General features: G+C 37.1%; 1 protein-coding gene across 3 annotated transcripts in view; it reads right to left on the reverse strand.

Moving 5' to 3' along the window:
- Window positions 1-18,830, reverse strand: part of SIK3 (SIK family kinase 3) — a 281,596-nt gene that overhangs the window by 109,799 nt on the left and 152,967 nt on the right. The gene's annotated exons all lie outside the window — the stretch shown is intronic.

The following is an 18,830-nucleotide window of genomic DNA, read 5'->3' on the forward strand; positions in this document are numbered from 1 at the left end:
GATATTTGTAAAGATCCTTTGTTATCAATTAAAATATCTCAAAAGAGGTTTGCAAGCAATACATTCTATAATAATACAAAAATGATCCTACTGACCCACAATCACAAGCATTAGGATATTCACTTGTTTTTCCAACAGTGGGGATGGTTTACTCAAAGCTGTATTCCTCTAAACTCACCTTGTGACAATAAATATGTCTCCCTTACGACAACAAATAGCATTTGTTCATACTTTGTAGCTGAATTTCAGCTATATTAAATATTCATGAAATAGTTTTTTCCCCTGTTTTAAGCTTAGCATAACCTTATTATCATCTAACTCTAACTGAGCTAGCCCTATGCAGATAATGATATATAAAATATAGTTGCAAACATTAACTGAAAACTAGAAAGTTAATATTTTCAAGATGTATCTATGCAGGTAGAGAAGGACTGGCCCTATGATCTTAATGATAACAAGAATCCTGGATAGGAAACAACAAATTTAGGTTAGCACCTCCTCTGCAACTGAGTCTTAGAGACATTTCTAGAGTGCTGATGAGTTGGGTGAATTGTCCAGGCTCTTATAGCCAACAGATGTCAGGGAAAAGACTTGAACCCAGGTCGTGTCTGGCTCTAAGGACACTTTCTTGTGGTGTCTCTCTTATAAAGATGAGTTATGCTATTATTAATGTGACCTTGCACTCATGCATCACTAAAATAAGTTAATGAAAAGGAAATATAAAAACATCCATACTATCCTAATGTTTACCAAGCACAGAACAAAGTTTTTTTTTTTTAATTTTTTTAAAATTTTTAAAAAAGGGGGTTGCGGCAGGAGAAACCAGGGACATAATGAAAAAATGCTGATTCAAAATGCATCCTGACCCTAAAAAATATAAAAAACTGGTAGCAGAAATACCGTGGTGGTTGTTGGAATATTATTAACAAATCAACAGACTCACAAACAATAATCCATTAAAGAAGGTCTATATAACTCTATCTTACAATGCACATGTCTTTCTTAGCATTTTCCCTTTCAAGAGAAATAATCATCTATTGCACCAATAACAAGAAAAGAAGAAAAACAAATAAGTTTCTAGCTTGGTGGCTAGAACAGCAGTTTCCTGAGGAATTGTGGGATGGTGATAAATGGATTCCCCCAATGGGATACTGAAGTTTCTCCTGAGACATGTCTGATAAAGCTTTCAACAAAAGAAGAGGAGCCTGTGAGCTGTGGCACCAAACCAAGCTGTCCAAGAACCCCAAATACACCTGGAGCTCGACATTCTTTTTCACTTCAAGAAACCATTAACTGTCGCTCTGACCCTTGATTTCCCTTAACCCAAGGCCTAATTATTCTAATCACATGTTTTGGTTGGTAAACTTTTTAATTAAAGATCTTTGAACAGACAGCTATTCTTGAGAAACATAAAAATAAGCCTTTATGAAGGTTTACCATCAGGAGTTTATTTGGCCAAGCCACCCATTAATTAAAATGCCCAAGTGACAATTGTCTTGCAGTAAATACTAATTACTGACAGACATCAAAACCTTTCCTGCTTAGGATTTCTTGATTTCTAAAATAATGAGAACTTTTTTAAAAATTTCTTTATGCTTTCTACGTACCTCATCTCTCACAAAGATTGGAAACTTCTCAAAATTGCTACATGGTTCAGAGGCTAGTAACACTCCATCCTTATCTCAATATTGATTCACTGGGTAACCTTGGAATAGCCATTAACCCTAACTTGCCTCTTCTTCTCAATCTGTTAAACAGAAAGAATAAAGTAAACTATGTTCTATGGTGCAGTTAAAAAATGGAGCACCACCCTGTCTAATTTAATATGCTAATGGAGGTAAATTCTAAAAGAATCTTAACAAAAATACACCACACTTAAATAAATAAATTTGAATTTTTTTTAATGTTTAGGAAGCATTTAAGTGTTTCAAGATGATCACTCTGAATCTCAATTATCATTCAAGTACAGTGATAGTTAGTAGTGATTTGTGCTTGACAGACTGCTGGGCAAACAGCTTGTATCCCAGGAGCCATGGGTGATATTTATATACCACTTTCCAAATTCTATAATTAAAGTGTTAATTACCAAGTATTAAGAAGAAGTTCTCTCTGGCCAATCTTCAGTGATATAATGCCCAAAATACCTTCGTTTGGGGAAAAGTTTTCTTCTCCAAGGATATGATATCATGTTAGTTCAATATTATTTACGTTGTAAGTTACGCCTTCCTTTTTTCAAATCTAGTCACTTCACAATTCATCTGCTTTCTGCCCAAGGCTCCAGCCTGGTGGGTGTTTTAGGAAAGCAAACAGCCTACAGTGGTTTTCAGTTCCAGTTGAAAATGCCCTTTCAGCTGCCCCTTGACAAATGGCTGGTTATATTCATATATATTCTGTAGGCAGGATACAAAAATTCCTCAACTTCAGATCTGAAATTTGACTTTCAGTGAAGAAAATTCATAGCAGCAGCCCAGACTAAAACCTGATACAGAGCACAGCAGTTGAAAAAAAAATCTGGGGCCCTTTCTGGGCAGCTTTGGAAGGTAGTTAAAACGATGTCACTACTGAATACCACTCCATACTGATGGTAATTGTGATTAAAAAAAAAAGTCAGAATAAGTTAATGCTGCAGGACCCTCTGAAAGAGTTGGTTTGGCTACTGCAGCCAGATCAGTGGGCTGGCTGAAAGACAGGATAGAAATGCTATTCAATGCCCTAGGTCCAAATTACTGTACCCAGAAGTTGTACTTCTTGCTCCCTCTAAGGATTCCAGTAGGCCCTCTCAGTTCAATGCTCAACTAGACGTATCTTCTATAATGCCTATCTCAATAGTGATTTTTTTTTTGCTATCAATTAACATTTATTTTGTAATCACCATTGGTTAAGAACCATAAGATTAATTTTTTTCCACCAGTATTTCATACTCCCCAAACTAACAATCTTACCAATCAATCAATCAACATACACTAAGGGTTTGCTATGTGCCAGACATAGTGCTAAGTGCTAGGGATACAAAAAGAGACAAAAGACAGTTCTAGTTCTGAAGACAGATGAAGTTAATAATCAGCCATTTTAAGAATCTCCCAAATTTTTGTGGCATTTTCAGTCAAATTCCGAACAAGGACGGTCTCAGTTTTCTCTATCATTGTCTAATCCCTATAAACATTTAAAGAATGAAAGAATGTGAATCTGTTTCTCTACCTCTTTCCCATCATTCATTTCATACAATTTCATTACATATTTTTTCATTAAAACTGAAATCTCAGTTAGTGAATGCTATTGAAGATTTGGCATAACTATTATGGGCAAAATAAAAAAGTTTACACAAATGACAGGGTCACTCAGTATTTCCCAGATGGAGGGAATGCATTTTCATACTCCACTCATACAAGGTAGTGCACAAAGGGCATTTTGTCCTTGCCAACAGGAGACTGGGAGAGAAAGAAACACCCTATTGGATAACCAGACTGTTTTCTTTCAAAAAGGTCAAAAAAGTGCAAACAGAAGAGATGTATTAGTGTCAAAGTCATGCCATAAATGGGGTAGTGTGGTATTAGGAAGCTCACTTTATTTCTTACAATAATTCATTTTTCTACTAGAAACAGTGTCTTGAAAATGAACAGAACACCACATAGTTCTAATTTGGAGGGGGAGGAGGAAAATGGAGAATGGTAAAGGAATTCCTGCCCATTTTAAATGACAACCTGAAATGAGGATTTTAGTCAATTCCCAGGTAATGACAGCAGGTAGTTCTTTGCCAATCACTGGGTTCTGCCATTTATTCTTTTTTGCACTTATGGAAACAACTTCCTGCTTATCAAACAAATGCTTCTTTCCAGAAGAACAAGGGTGAGGCCAAGGTAACTCAGGTTCCTGGTGAAGTTAAGAAGAGTATACTCAGCTGTTATCATATTGTCCTTACCATGCACGCCCCATGCTGGCAATGCTGGCACTGCCTAAAGGAAGACTTGTTGCTTTGCCTTCCTTGCCAAGAAACTCAGCCACCCCACAGCAGAGTGCTTCATTTGTTGCTGCTCCTCTGTACATCTTTCCACCTCTAGATCCTGATCCTCACTTTCTAAAACTGTCTTCTGGAACCTGAAACCCACAGGTCAAGTCAATCCTGAATCGATTATTACCACTCACCACAAGCAGTTTATACTTCAAGGTAATCCGGAAGGTTTCAGACTAACATAGCAAATACAAATGGTGTTCTGCTAAGTATGAGGCAATATAAATAATTAAAAGTTATTTGAGGGGCAGCTACATGGCACAGTGGATAGAGCACTGGCCCTGGAATCAGGAGGACCTGAGTTCAAATCCGGCATCAGACACATAATACTCACTAGCTGTGTGACCCCGGGCAAGTCACTTAACTCCAAATACCTCACCCCCCCACAAAAAAATTGTTTGAAAAAAATCTTTTTTTTCCTTTTTATTTACTTAATTAGAACATTCATTTTATTAAGGGGAGATGATAGTGACATTTGGGGGGGGATAGAAATTTTATTTGTTGATAGTTAATAAGAGGCAGTGTAGTTATAATGGAAAGAATCTGAGACTGAAAAGTCATGAGAGATAAGAGTTCAGATCCTGGCTCTGAAACTTGTGCTGGGACCATGGACAAGTAACTCTACCTCTGAGCCTCAGTTTCTTTATCAGTAAAAATGGGGACAATAAAACTTGCAATACCTACACATTTATTATTAAATTATTATTAATTAATAATTAATATTATTATTTTAAAAGCACTTTGAAAACCTTAATGTGCTATATAAATGTGATCCATAATTATGGCATATCCCTTTTTACAGTTTTCTCATTCTTTTGGTATCTTTCACTCCCTGTGCAATCTTGCAAAATGAAAAATGAGCCCCTCAACACTTCTAAGAACTGTGCTTCCTCTTGCACAGATTTTTCTCTGCATTTCTCTGTATTTGTTCTAGTCCAGTTAGTCAATAAGTATTTATTAAGTGTTAATTATGTGCCAGGTACTATGCTAAGCACTGGGCAGACAAAGGCAAAAAACAGGGTCCCTGCCTCACATTCTAATTCGAAGACAACATGCAAATAATTGTACATACGAGACGTATACAGTACACATAGAGAGTAATCTCAGAAAGAAGGTAGTAGAGTGTTGAGGGGGGAAACCACCAGGAAAAGCCTTCTACAAAAACTGGGATTTGAGCTTAGTCTTAAAAGAAGCCAGAGACACCAGAGGTGAGGAGAGAGGGAATTCTGGGAATCTTGGACATCCAGTGAAGAGGCACCATCAAGAGATGGTCTTGTGCAGAGAAAAGCAAGAAGGCCAATGTTGTGAGATCACAGAGGATGTAGTAGGGAGTAAAAATATAATAAGAATGGAAAGGGGCCAGACCATGAAGGGGTTTAAAAGAAAAAGAAAGCATTGCATATCTGATATAGAGATACATAGGTTTAGACACTCTTGAGTCCTGAATGCCATTTCTACTTCCCCTTATTTAATGTGCCCCAGTCCCTATCTCTCTTTTAGGTTCCAATCCAGCACCTATAACTGTCTATTGAACATCTCAGTTCCATCTGTGTTTAAACTTAACAAGTACAACAGGAAACTATTATTTTTCACTGTAAACCTAACCCAAATCCCAACTTTCCTATTCACTTGAAGGGCCTGCCATTCTTCTAGCCACCCAAGTTTGCAAACCAGGAGTCATCTTTGATTCTTCCTTCTTTTGCACACCACATCCAAATCATTTCCAAGAATGGTTGATTCTACCTCATTATCTTTCAGAGATGAAGGACTAGACATTTTCTGCAATCCTCATGACCTCTCAAACCTCTCCAAAATTATACACCAGAGGTAAAGCAATTTCAGTCGTCTCAGTGGTCTAGGACAACAAGAACCCCAAGAACACAAAAAATGCCATGAACTAAATCTTAACTCGAGCTCACTTGGCACCTTCTTCCCCAACTAGGGGCAGCTAGTTGGCACACTGGATGGAATGCTGGGTCAGGAATCTGGCCTCAGACACTTAGCTCTGTGTGGCCCTGAGCAAGTCACTTAATGTCTGTTTGCCTCAGTTCTCTCACTTATAAAATGGGAGTAATAACAATACTTACCTAGCAGGATTGTGAGGATCAAATGAGATAATATTTATAAAGCACTTGGCATAATACCTGGCACATAGCAGGCACTATAAATGCTTATTCCCTCTTTCCCAACTATCCACCATGCTCCAACATCAAGACTACATAAGGTGTCTAGACCCATAGGCTTGGAAAAGAATGCAACCCCACACCCTGAAACACACACACCCTCAACCCTATCCCATCTCCTATTGTCCCCCACTGCTCTAGTGCCATGGAGATCTAAACTCCAAACTGCACAATTTGCTGAGGCCATGACAGCCCAGTGCCCAGTATTCTGTGCTACAACAGTGGAGGCATTCTGGTACAATGGGGAGAGCACTGGGTTTGGAATCTGAGCATTTGGATACTACTGCTATTTAAAACCAGTGTAAAGATAAGATGGAAACAGCTAATATCAGAGGGGCTGCAGAAGAACAGTCACAGTAATACACAATTCTTCTGTCTGTCAAGTGGTCCTACCATTCCGGAAAGCAACTTGGAATTTTACTAAGAAATTAGCAAAAATGAAAATGTCTAGACCCATCAATCCAAAGATCCTACAATAGGCACTTACCCTGAAGAGGTTAAAGACTGAAAGAAGAGTTTCATGTACACCAAAATATTCACAGAAGCACCTTTTTTTATAGTATCAAAGGGCTGGAAGCTAAGAAGATAATGAATTGATTTGTGAGTGATTGAACAGACTGTGGGAAATGAATGTAATGGATAACCATACCATAAGAAATGATAAATATGAAGAATTCAGAAAAGCCTAGGAAGACACACATAAAAGCTGAAGCACAGTGAAAAAGCTGAATTAGGAAAAGTGTGTGTGTGTGTGTGTGTGTGTGTGTGTGTGTGTGTGTGTGTGTGTGTACACACACACTTATATCCAGTGTCTAAAAGTCTTAGGGTGGTTTTAAGCTTTATGTATATATGTGTGTGGATAAATAATTACATACAATACATGTGGAAAAAACAACAACAGAAAGAACAATTCAGTTATAAAATATAACTGAATGTTGTGTAATTAAAATGACCAAACTTGGCACTTGGAAGAGCTGAAGAAAAAAAAAATGCTCGCTTAGCACGCCCCCCCTTCTTTTCTCTCTGTCTCTGTCTCTATCTCTCTCTTTTCCCTTCCCTCCCTCCTTTGCAGAGATGAGGAACTATGAGTGTGGAACATTTCACATGCTGTCAGATTCAGCTGGATGTTAGTTTTGATGAATTACTATTTTTATTTCTTTATTCTCTGTAACAAGGGATGGTTTTCTGAGTAGGGGAGGAAAAGGGACATATTTGGGAATAAAGGTGATATTAAAAAAAGATCAGTAAAAATTTTAAATGTATATAAAAATCTATACAATCTGGGACAAATCATTGATCTTTTCTGGGCCTCAATTTCTCCAACTGTAAAATGAGAGGGTTGGATCAAACGATGTCTAAGTCTCTCCTAGTTCTAAATTCTATATTCTTTTTTAAAATAATTAATTTACTTATTTTCAGTTTTCAACATTCACTTCCATAAGATTTTGAGTTTTAAATTTTCTCCCCCTCTCTCTCTTCCCCCTTCCCAAGACAACAAGCAATCTCATATAGGCTATACTTATACGATCATATTAAGCATATTTTCACATTAGTCATGATGTAAAGAAGTTAATTCCATATTCTTAATCCAACCAGGATCCAACATCTTATAGGATCATAAATTGAGACCTCCTAGGAGTCATCTAGTCCAACTCTCTCAAGTGAATGGAACCTTGCTGGATATGAAATCTAAAGACTTAAGGAGTTAAATAACTTGCCCAAGGTCAGTAAGTGAACTGTAGAACAAAGATTCATATCACACTTCTTATGGCAGCTCTCTTTTCAAGTAGACTTTTTCCACTCTAATCAATATAGAAGGAAATTTTTACTCTGATCACTTCAGAAAAAGACTATCAAGGATAGTACAGGCGCAGGAAGATCATGAAGATGATCCGCAACATTGGGGCGGGGGCGTGGGAAGAAGGAGAGAAGAACCTTGAAGAATGACATTCTGCCTCCACTGATGTAATGTGTGTGAGATTTCTTTGATTCTATAATACCACTGAGTTCTGTTAGGGCACAGGCAGACTGCTTTACTATTTTTCCTAGTTCCTAGAACATTTTGTTGGTTTCAAATCAAAACAAAGTAAACTACTTCTTTTTAAGTCTTAAACCATTGCAGTCTTTATACTGGATTATAAAGATGTGGTGGGCAAAAACCACAACATTTGATGAGTACAAGACAAATACTAAATGAGATAGAAGATGATTCTGAAAGGCTTTCACTGGCCATTCTAATGCTCGCCAATCATAGTCTGGTTTTGGGTTATTCCTGTTCTCAAAAGTTCCAAACCCTGAGACAGGAAACAGGTTCTGAAAACAGTGGCTTCTTCAATTCAAATGTCAAACTACATATAGGTAATGTGGGTCATTAAGTCTCCAAATACATATTCTTTTACATACAGACCAATTGCTATAAATAACATTATATTTAAATATTAGAGAGAAGCAACAGGTGAGTTTATGTGAATTGTAGACTTATGGAACTCCTTGTCTCCAAAGCAAACCAGCTCTTCACTATCTTTAAATGAAGGAACATTTGCTGCGGCAGCCACCACCACTAAGGAATAGCTTTTTCTAGTTGAACTATGTAGGGAGACAACTTTCTATTTTTGATAGCTTATCAGGGGATTCAAAAAGGCTCTAGGCTTATTCTCTGACAAGGAAAAAAATGAAATGGCAAATAAGACACTAAATTAGGTAGAAGTTAAGCAGAATAAGAAATTAAATAGGTATCAAGGAGAAAAGTACTTAATACCTGTTCTTATACACCTGTGACACAAGTCACAAATTTATAGACTGGAGCTGAGGAGGAAAAAATTACATTAAGTACTCCTTTAAGTTATATGTAATGGCCACCAAATAAGTAACATGAAAGACCGCACTGATCAAATAAGATTAGATTTAGATTATTTTGATCTTCTTGCCTCATAGTGTCAGTGTAATATGTTAACCTTTAAAAATTGTGGGATGTTAGAAAAAAAATTAAAAAAAAAATAAAAATTGTGGGATGGCAAGTTTTGGTACTTGTTTTCGATGCTGGTTTAGTAACAGTTGTTGTTGGAAACTGAAATGTAGCAGTCTCTCCACAGTCATCAGTAGCACCCAGCTGGCTACTGATAGCCTCTAAAGCAGGATAAGAGACAGAGAGGCAGACAAATGGGGGAAAAAAAATACTAGCCCTTTAAAAATAATTTACTGGGGCAGCTAGGTGGCATAGTGGATAAAGCACCAGCCCTGGAGTCAGGAGAACCTGAGTTCAAATCCGGCCTCAAATACATAATACTTCCTGGCTGTGTGACTCTGGGTAAGTCACTTAACCCCAACTGCCTCACTAAAATAAATAAACAAACAAACAAACAAATAAATAATTTATCAATGAATGACACACCTCCCAAAAGCCTTAACAGCTTTATAAAAACATTCTTTTAATTTTAAAAAATTATGTACTACTAAATTTTTGTACCTTTAGTCAAAAGATAAACTTTTATATTTTCCTCCAGCTTTCAAAGCCTATAAAAAGGCTACATAAATAAATTTAAGGTACCTTAAGTACAGTAAATACTTTCAAGCTGCCAAAGTCTGATGAAACACAATGAAATATAAATTGTGCAAATGATCCTTATATACATCAATTTCTCACCAAGTATTTTTTAACTAGGACATTAGGATTGTATTTGTCTTTTCCTAGAACCAATTGTGGTACTCCTGAACCAAAAATCTGGGTAGAAAAACTGAATTAACCAAAGAGGGTCAAGAAAAAAAACCTAGGAGGGGCGGAACCAAGATGGCGGCGTGAAAGCAGTGACTTGCTTGAGCTCTCCCCCAAACCCTTCCAAATACCCGTAAAAAAATGGCTCTAAACAAATTCTAAAGCAGCAGAACCCACAAAAAGACAGAGTAAAACAAATTTCCAGCCCAATGCAGCCTGGATGGTTGATCAGAAAGGCATACTGCACGAGTCACAGAGAGTAGTGCAGTTTGGCATGGGTGAGCAGGTCGCAGCAAACCTGGAGCAGGCCTCAGAGGAATGAATCACAGGCAGCTGTGGTGGTTTCCAGACTCCTCAATCCACCAATGCCAAAGACAACTTAGAAGGTCAGTGGGAAGAGTCTGTTTTTGCGTGAGAGAGGAGCTAGGTCGGAGCCAGTTCCAGAGCAGAGAGCGTGGCCCCGGGGCAGTGGCTGTGTCCTAAGCTTCCAGCCCACAGACTGAGGGGGAATCAAGTGGCTGATCAGAGGGGGCCTGCAGAGATCTCTTTGCCGGTGCTGAGGCAGGAATCTCTTGCTTTGCCGGAGCTTGGATCTGAGTCACAGTTCTAGGCGGTGGTCGTGGGGTGAGGAGAAGCGCTGGCGAGGTGGAGCTTGTAGTGGTGATGGAGAGGAAACCCTCCTCCCAGTTCCAAGACAGAAAAGACTGCTTGTGGCCAGTCACTCAAACACCAGAGCACAGGCCAGGAAAAGAGTAAACACCTCAACCCTTATCACACCACCTTGGAAGAACTGAAAATTTACAGGTCCCTACAAGTATCTCTGAAAACAGCTATACAAACCCCTGAAGCTTGGGACAGTACATTCTCCACATTGGAAGCAGACTCTTACCTTAACAAAGAGTTTAAAACTCAAGTAGTTGGCTGGGATCACAAGCAAACCTCGCAAAAAGAGTCAGACCATATTAGCTTACTTTGGTGACAAAGAAGATCAAAACACACAACCAGAAGAAGACAACAAAGTCAAAGTTCCTACATCCAAAGCCTCCAAGAAAAATATGAATCAGCCCCAGGCCTTGGAAGAGCTCAAAAGGGATTCTGAGAAGCAAGTAAAAAGAAGTAAGAGAAAAACTGGGAAGAGAAATGAAAGTGATGCAAGAAAATCATGAAAAACAAGTCAACAGCTTGCTAAAGGAGACCCAAAAAAATACTGAAGAAAATAACACCTTAAAAAATAGCCTAACCCAAATGGCAAAAGAGGTCCAAAAAGCCAATGAGGAGAAGAATGCCCTAAAAAGAAAAATTGGCCAAATGGAAAAGGAAGTCCAAAAGATTACTGAAGAAAATACTTCCCTAAAAATTAGACTAGAGCAACTGGAAGATAATGACTTTATGAGAAATCAAGACACAGTAGAACAAATCCAAAAGAATGAAAAATTAGAAAAAAATGTGAAATATCTCATTGGAAAAATAACTGACCTGGAAAATAGATCCAGGAGAGAGAATTTAAAAATTATTGGACTATCTGAAAGCCATGATCAAAAAAAGAGCCTAGACATTTTTCAAGAAATTATCAAGGAAAACTGCCCTGATATTTTAGAACCAGAGGGCAAAATAGAAATTGAAAGAATCCACAGATCTCTCTTGAAAGAGATCCCCAAAGGAAAACTCCTAGGAATATGATAGCCAAATTCCAGAGTTCCCAGGTCAAGGAGAAAATACTGCAAGCAGCCAGAAAGAAACAATTTAAGTATGGTGGAAACACAATCAGGATAACACAAGATTTAGCAGCTTCTACATTAGGACCTCAGGGCATGGAATATAATATTCCAGAGGGCAAAGGAGACAGGATTACAACCAAGAATCACCTACCCAGCAAAACTGAGTATAATCCTTCAGGGGAAAAAATGGTCATTCAGTGAAATAGAGGACTTTCAAGCATTCTTGATGAAAAGACCAGAGCTGAATAGAAAATTTGACTTTCAAATACAAGACTCAAGTGGAACATGAAGAGGTAAACAGGAAAGAGAAATCATAAGAGACTTATTAAGGCTGAACTGTTTACATTCCTGCATGGAAAGATGATATTTATAACTCATGAGACCTTTGTTAGTATTAGGGTGGTGGGAGGGAAAAATTATATGGATAGATAGATAGATAGATAGATAGATAGATAGATAGATAGATAGACAGACAGAGAGAGGACACAGGTGAGTTGAAGATGAAGGAGGTGATATCTAGAGAATACAATTAAGGGGTGAGAGAGGATTTAACCGGGACAAGGAGAAAGGGTGAGTAGAATGGGGTACATTATCTCGCACAAAACAGACAAGAAAAGGTTCTTACAGTGGAGGGGAAACAGGGAAGGTGAGAGGAAATGAGGGAATCTTATTCTCATAGGATTTGGCTTAAGGAGGGAATAACATACACACTCAATTGGGTATGGAAATCTGTTTAGGAAGGGAACAAGAGAGCAAGGGGATGATTGAGAGAAGGAAAAATTGGGAAAGGGGTAATCAGAAGTAAATACTTCTGAGGAGGGACAAGGTTAAAAGAAAGAATAGAATAAATGGGGGCAGGCAGGATAGGATTAAGGGAAATAAGTTAGTTTTTCACAACATGTCTACTGTGGAAGTGTTCTGCACATGTATAACCTATATTGAGTTGCTTGCCTTTTCAGTGAGCGTGGGTAGGGAGGGAGGAAGGGAGAAAATTTGGAACCCAAAGCTTTAAAAACACATGTTTAAAAAAAAATGTTTCCACATGCAGCTGGGAAATAAGAAATATAGGAAATGAGGTATAGAAATCTATCCTGCCCTACAGGAAAACAGAAGGGGAAGGGGATAACAGAAGGGGGGGGGAGATAGAAGGGAGGGCAGACTAGGGGAAGGGGTATTCACAATGCATGCCATCTTGGGGTGGGGGAGGGGCAAGACGGGGTGAAAATTTGGAATTAAAAATCTTGCGGAAGTAAACGTTGCAAACTAAAAATAAATTTATATAAAAAATTTAGGAGAAAAAGAAAAAGAAAAAGATATAAGAAAAAGAAAAAGAAAAAAACTAGTGAACCTTTCATACCCATAAGAAAATGGTAATCACCAATATATCTTTGGTGAGTATGTCTACTTCAAGAAGTATGTTCGCTCTCTTACTACTGTAGCAGTCTTAGGCATGTTACCTAGTAGCCCTATATCTCTTAAGAAGAGATGTATGAATAGCTTGTCCAGATAAACTGATTAGATTACAAAGAGAAGTTTAAAAGTGATTTCAAACATTGAGCATTTTTTATAAACAGAGGAGTTTGAAAAGCAGGAAGAAAACAGACTTTTAACGGGTCTTCACAGTAGATTTTATGTGAATGATGAAAAATTGTTCTACAGTGGCATTGAATGTTAATTAAGGTTCTTCATTTCTATAAATAAACTCGTAGGGAAAAGATAGAGAAATCATCTTCAATCAACATTTGGGTAGCACAGACATATACTACATCTGAAACTGAATCTCAGTCCTTGGCTATACCATAAGCATAATGTTGACAGCATTAGAAGATAATACATTTAAAATGCTCAGAATACAAATCATAAACACAAATACTTAAATAGACTCTAAATCCTTTCATAATAACTTTAAAAACTTTAGACAGCATTCCTGCTTGCTTGACACTCAGGAAATATTCTTTTGATAAAATACTAGGGCTTCTCACTCTTAGGTCTTAAATAGGATATATCTAGAGGAATTAGCCTTTGGAAGTTGAAAGTTATTAGCTGAGTGTTAAATGAATTGATCAGTTTCTCATTTTCATTTGTGCCCACATTTCCATGGTCAGCATTTGATAATATAGAACATGCTGGTAATAAATTATCCCAATGAACTAAAATTTTCAACAGATAAAATGCTTTGTGTACATTACTTTTAACACGTTTTCATGCAAAATAATTACTGAGACAAATAAGTTTCTTTCCAAGGCAAAAGTGTATTTAAGAACATGTTATGGGAGAGAAAGTAAAACATGAATTATGTCAGGAATTCTAAAGCTGGGCAAACAAACTGAGACTGAAAATGAATGTTAAAGACAATAAAAAGATTTTATAAACTTAACTGATGACAAGAAGTGGATCAAAAAAGAGATTGGACCAAGGCTCAAGGTACAGGGGATAATAGTTGCCATGGGGATGAGGGAGAAGGGGAAGGTCTGAACTACTTACTTCTTACTATCCTTTTTTTATTTTCTAGCAAGGAAAATGATCTTTGGACTACAAAAAATATTTTTTCCAAAAAACACTGGTCACAGGAAATAGAAACCCAAGATAAGTGATGAGATGGTTGGATCCATGTTCAACAAGTTCAATTAATTAGGACAAGACCAACTATATACTAGGGTTATAAAAGAATTGAAAATTGTGATTGCTGATCTATTGGCAATGAAAGACTATAGAGAATGGAGGAGGTCCTACAGGACTGGGACAGAGTAAATGCCCTCATTTATAAAAAGAGTTTAAGTACAACTGATAGCCTAGTGAGCTTGACTTTTTTTCCTAGCCAATTCTAGCACTAGAAATGGATGCAGTGATCAATAAAAGCTTTATGACTTCATCATGAATAGCTCAATCCAAGCTAAGAAAAATTTCTGCCCAGGGCCCGTAGGCTAGCAACCTGGGGGAATGGGATCATCGAAGAATGACAGAACAGAGCCCAGAAGAGCCTGCAAGTTCATCATCTACTCCAACCTCCATCATTTTATATAGTGGAAAACAGAGGCTCAGAGAGGTTAGGTGCTTTAACTATGGTGACACATGTAGTAAATGGCAGAGCAGGATTCAAACCGATGTCCTCTGGCTCCAAATCCAGTGTTTTCTCCATTATATTAATAATATTGCATCCTATAGAGTATACTTAGCTTTCAGCAACATATTTGACAGTCTTTCACAGTATCTTTACAGCAAAGAAACACAGGCCAGATAACAGTCGTTAAGCAGATTTAAAAGAAGTTGAGCGACTGGACCCAAAAAGCAGAAAACTGTGGGTTGATGTAAATGCCAATTTGGGGTAAGATCTGTAAATTGGAGATTTTAAGTATTTCACAGGGATGTCTGGAGCTCAACTGAGAATGCACTTTGCAAATATTCAAGTGTTATATAAGTATTGGTTATTATAATTAATTATTACTATTATTGCTACTATATCTCTAATAGATGACTCATGCATCTGTCCTTAGTCCAGTACTATTAATTTTTTAAAAAATGATCTGGAAAAAAGGAATAAATGGCATGTTTTGTCAAATATGAAGATGACAAAATTTGAAGGGATTACTAACACAGATGAAAAAGTTCAATCATAAAAGGATCTTTAACAAGCCAGAATGATGGGAAGAACCTAACAGATGAAATTCAATGATGAGAAATGCAAAATTCTATATTTGGACTAAAAAAAATCAACTTTATAAACACAGGATAGGGGTGGAGGAGTGATGGGACCAGTATTTTCCAAAATAAGTACAGATCAGAATTGGTAAAGAGAGCTTCTATATGAGGAGTTCCCAACTCTGATGAAATCACAAATTTGGTCCAGAAAAACAGCAGTCACAAAATACTTCTAATTTCTCTGTACCTCATATACAACTTGCTCATTTCCATTCTTATATGACTTTGTACATGCCATTCTCCACACCTAAAAGGTGTGCTCTTTTTTCAACAGTCTTGTGATCTCAAAATATAAATAAGAATTTATACTACACCTGAATCTCACCACTGTTTTACTCTGGAATTCTTCTGTACATACATTCAGCTGTTATATTATCCTTAACTTCTGGATTAAGTTGCTTTCTGTTGGCATGTGTACGAGATGCCAACCTCTTAATTTAGATGGTAAAAGACAGTGTGTTTTAGTGAACAGAGTTAGCCTCATAACAAGGAGTCCTGCCTTTGGCTGGGTGATTCTGAACCACTTAACTTTTCAGCACTCCAGGAAACTTTCTTTCTGTCTTATTTAAGGTATTTTTTTAAATTTTTTTTTTAATTCTGAGTTCCAAATTCTCCACCTCTTTCTAGCCCTTCCCCTACTCATTGAGAAGGCAAGTAATATGATAGCTATTATACATGTGAAGCTATGTAAAACATATTTCCACAACAGCCACGTTGTTTAAAAAAAAAAGAAAGAAAAAGGGCAAGAAAGCAGTATATCATTGTATTGATTAAAGCAGCTAAGTCATTCACAGTTGATCATCATACAATGTTGCTATTATTGTGTACATGGTTCTGTTCACTTCACACTGCATCAGTTCATGCAAGTCTTCTCAGGTTTTTCTGAAGCCATCCCTCTCATCATTTCTTACAGCATAAAAGTATTCCATCACAATAATATGTCACAACTCATTCAGCCATTCCCCAATGATGGACATCCCCTCAATTTCCAAATCTTGGCCACTACAAAAAGAATCACTATATATAACTGTGTACATTTAGGTCCTTTACCTTTTTCGTTTATCTCTTTGGGATATAGATCTAGCAGTGGTATTGACACATCAAAGAGTATGTACAGTTTTATGGCCCTTTGTATATAGTTCCACATCTTTCTCCAGAATGGTTGGAACAGCCCTAGGAAACTTTTTAGATAGGTTACAAAACATACTTAGGGCAGAACTGAATTGGTAAAGGAAATTTCCTCAACTGGCAGCTCCCTATGCCAACGAACTCACAGATTCAACCACTTTCCATCTCCACTCCATCCAACCTTGCATCAATTTAAAAAGTTGGTAAGTGCTTGAAAGGAAAGGACTGTATGTTTTTATTTTATTCCTGAACAGAATCTACTATATAGAAGACATTCAAATGCTTATAGATTGAGTAAAATAAATGCTTCTTCAGTACTTTCAAGGATTTGTAATTTGGCTTGGCTATATCTTCCTCTCAATTATGTATATCACAACCCATCTAAGATTTAGTAAAATGTCCTTGAGGGTTGTTGTGGCCAAAAAAATAGTCAACCTTTAGCTAACTCATTGACTGATGCCCAAGGACTTCCCACTCCCTTCTCTAGCCAGAACTGACCTCAGTTTTTATCGTATGCTTATCATGTATCTATTCTCACCAGGATGCTGACTCTCCTCATCCTCACTTCCATCAGAGATAACCCAGAGCCCCTCTCTCCCTAAACCTTATGGTCACTATCTCTGCTCCCAATAGGCAACGTTCTAAGACTATCTTCCCTGCCATTGTTCACCAAGGTCCATGGTGCCTTGCCATCAGTCCTGCAATGTTTTGCCTATTGGGCTCTATCATCTGGCTTTTATATCTACCATAGAGGCTAACCCCACTCTATATGTTTTCTCCCCTAATAAAAACATGAGCTCCTTGAGAGCAGATATTGTCCTCACTTTTCTATTTGTAGTAAAGACAGGAATTTCATTCATCACAGGATCCACATTCAAAGCCACTCCTGCCTGGTAGGATCTACCAGAGATTGCTCAATGTTGGCACAACCTTCAAGAGCCCATGCCATATGAAGCAACAAAGGAGGACTAGAGTTGAATAAATGAACATTTTATTAATGATGCTCTCCTAATGGAATGTTATATATGACTTTTATGCTACTGAATCAAAGACTGAAGGTTTGAAAATATTTCTACAGATTACTGTTAAGTACTTCTATTCAGCTCTCAAAATTAAAGAAATCAAATAATATATAATTAATTGATAAATAAATGGTGAATCAAATTAATTCCATGACACTAGCAATCTCTGTGTTTAACTAGCAATAAGAATTTCATAATAGATAAAAATTTTTTTTTAATCTAATCTATAGCACAAAGGGGCCATATAAACATATAAATTTCATCCTTTATTAAAGAATTGTTAAAATATATTTTGCTTTATTTTGGAAATGGTTATAAATGCTGTGACATTCCCAAACTAATAAAAGGTCAAAGACATGAACAACTGGTTTACTAAGCAAGAAATTCAAACTATCAACAGATATGAAAAAAGTACCAAATCCCTAAATTAATGCAAATGAGGTTCCCATCACAGCCATCAGATTGACAAAGCTGACAAAAAAGAAAAATGACCAATACTGGAAGTGCTGTAGGAAGAAAGAAGCATTAACAGATTTTTGTGGAACTGTGAATTGGTCTAGCCATTCTAGAAAGCAAGTTGAAACTTTGTCCAAAAAGCTACTAGTGAATACCCTTTGATGTAGCTGTACCACTATTAGGCCTATACCCCAAAGAGATCAAAGTAAAAACAAAAAGAACATATATGCAAATAATATTTATAGCACTTCTTTTGCGGAGACAAAAGCTAGAAACTATTGTACCATAGGAAATAATGAAAGATATGGGAAAAGGCAGACTTGTATGAAATAATAAAGAGTGAAGTGATCAAAACCAGGAAAACAATTTACAGGATAACAACAGCATTGTAAAGACAAACAATTCTGAAAGGCTTACGAACTCCAATCAACACAATGATCAATCATAATTTCAGAGAACTGATGATGAAACATGCTATCCATCTCATGACAAAGAGATGATGGATTCAGGGGGCATTAATCCAAAGTCGAAGCACAAGGATAACATCAAAAAAATCCCCTTTCCTACCCACCACAAAAGTCAGAAAAGGAAACAGGTATGGACACTGCTCCTATCTGAGTATGTGTTACAGTATGAAAGTGTTTTCTCATCGTGATACAGGAGAGGGTATAATGAGACCAGTTAAAATCTGACCAAAAGGAAAAAATAAATCTAGCCAAAAGGATGCTGCTTTCTATGAAGGATAATGACGAAGACGTTCAAAGATAAAAGCTTACTCTATAAAAACTTAGGGAGAAAATGCAAACAATTAATAGTACACATAGCCACAAATGATTAGCTACCAATAAGAAAACCTTCCTTTCAAATTCACACCACTTTAAAATACTTTTAACTGGTAAACTA

This window comes from Phascolarctos cinereus, unplaced genomic scaffold (assembly GCF_003287225.1).
Source record: "Phascolarctos cinereus isolate Bilbo 61053 unplaced genomic scaffold, phaCin_HiC Scaffold_726;HRSCAF=1367, whole genome shotgun sequence".
Classification (NCBI taxonomy): domain Eukaryota; kingdom Metazoa; phylum Chordata; class Mammalia; order Diprotodontia; family Phascolarctidae; genus Phascolarctos; species Phascolarctos cinereus.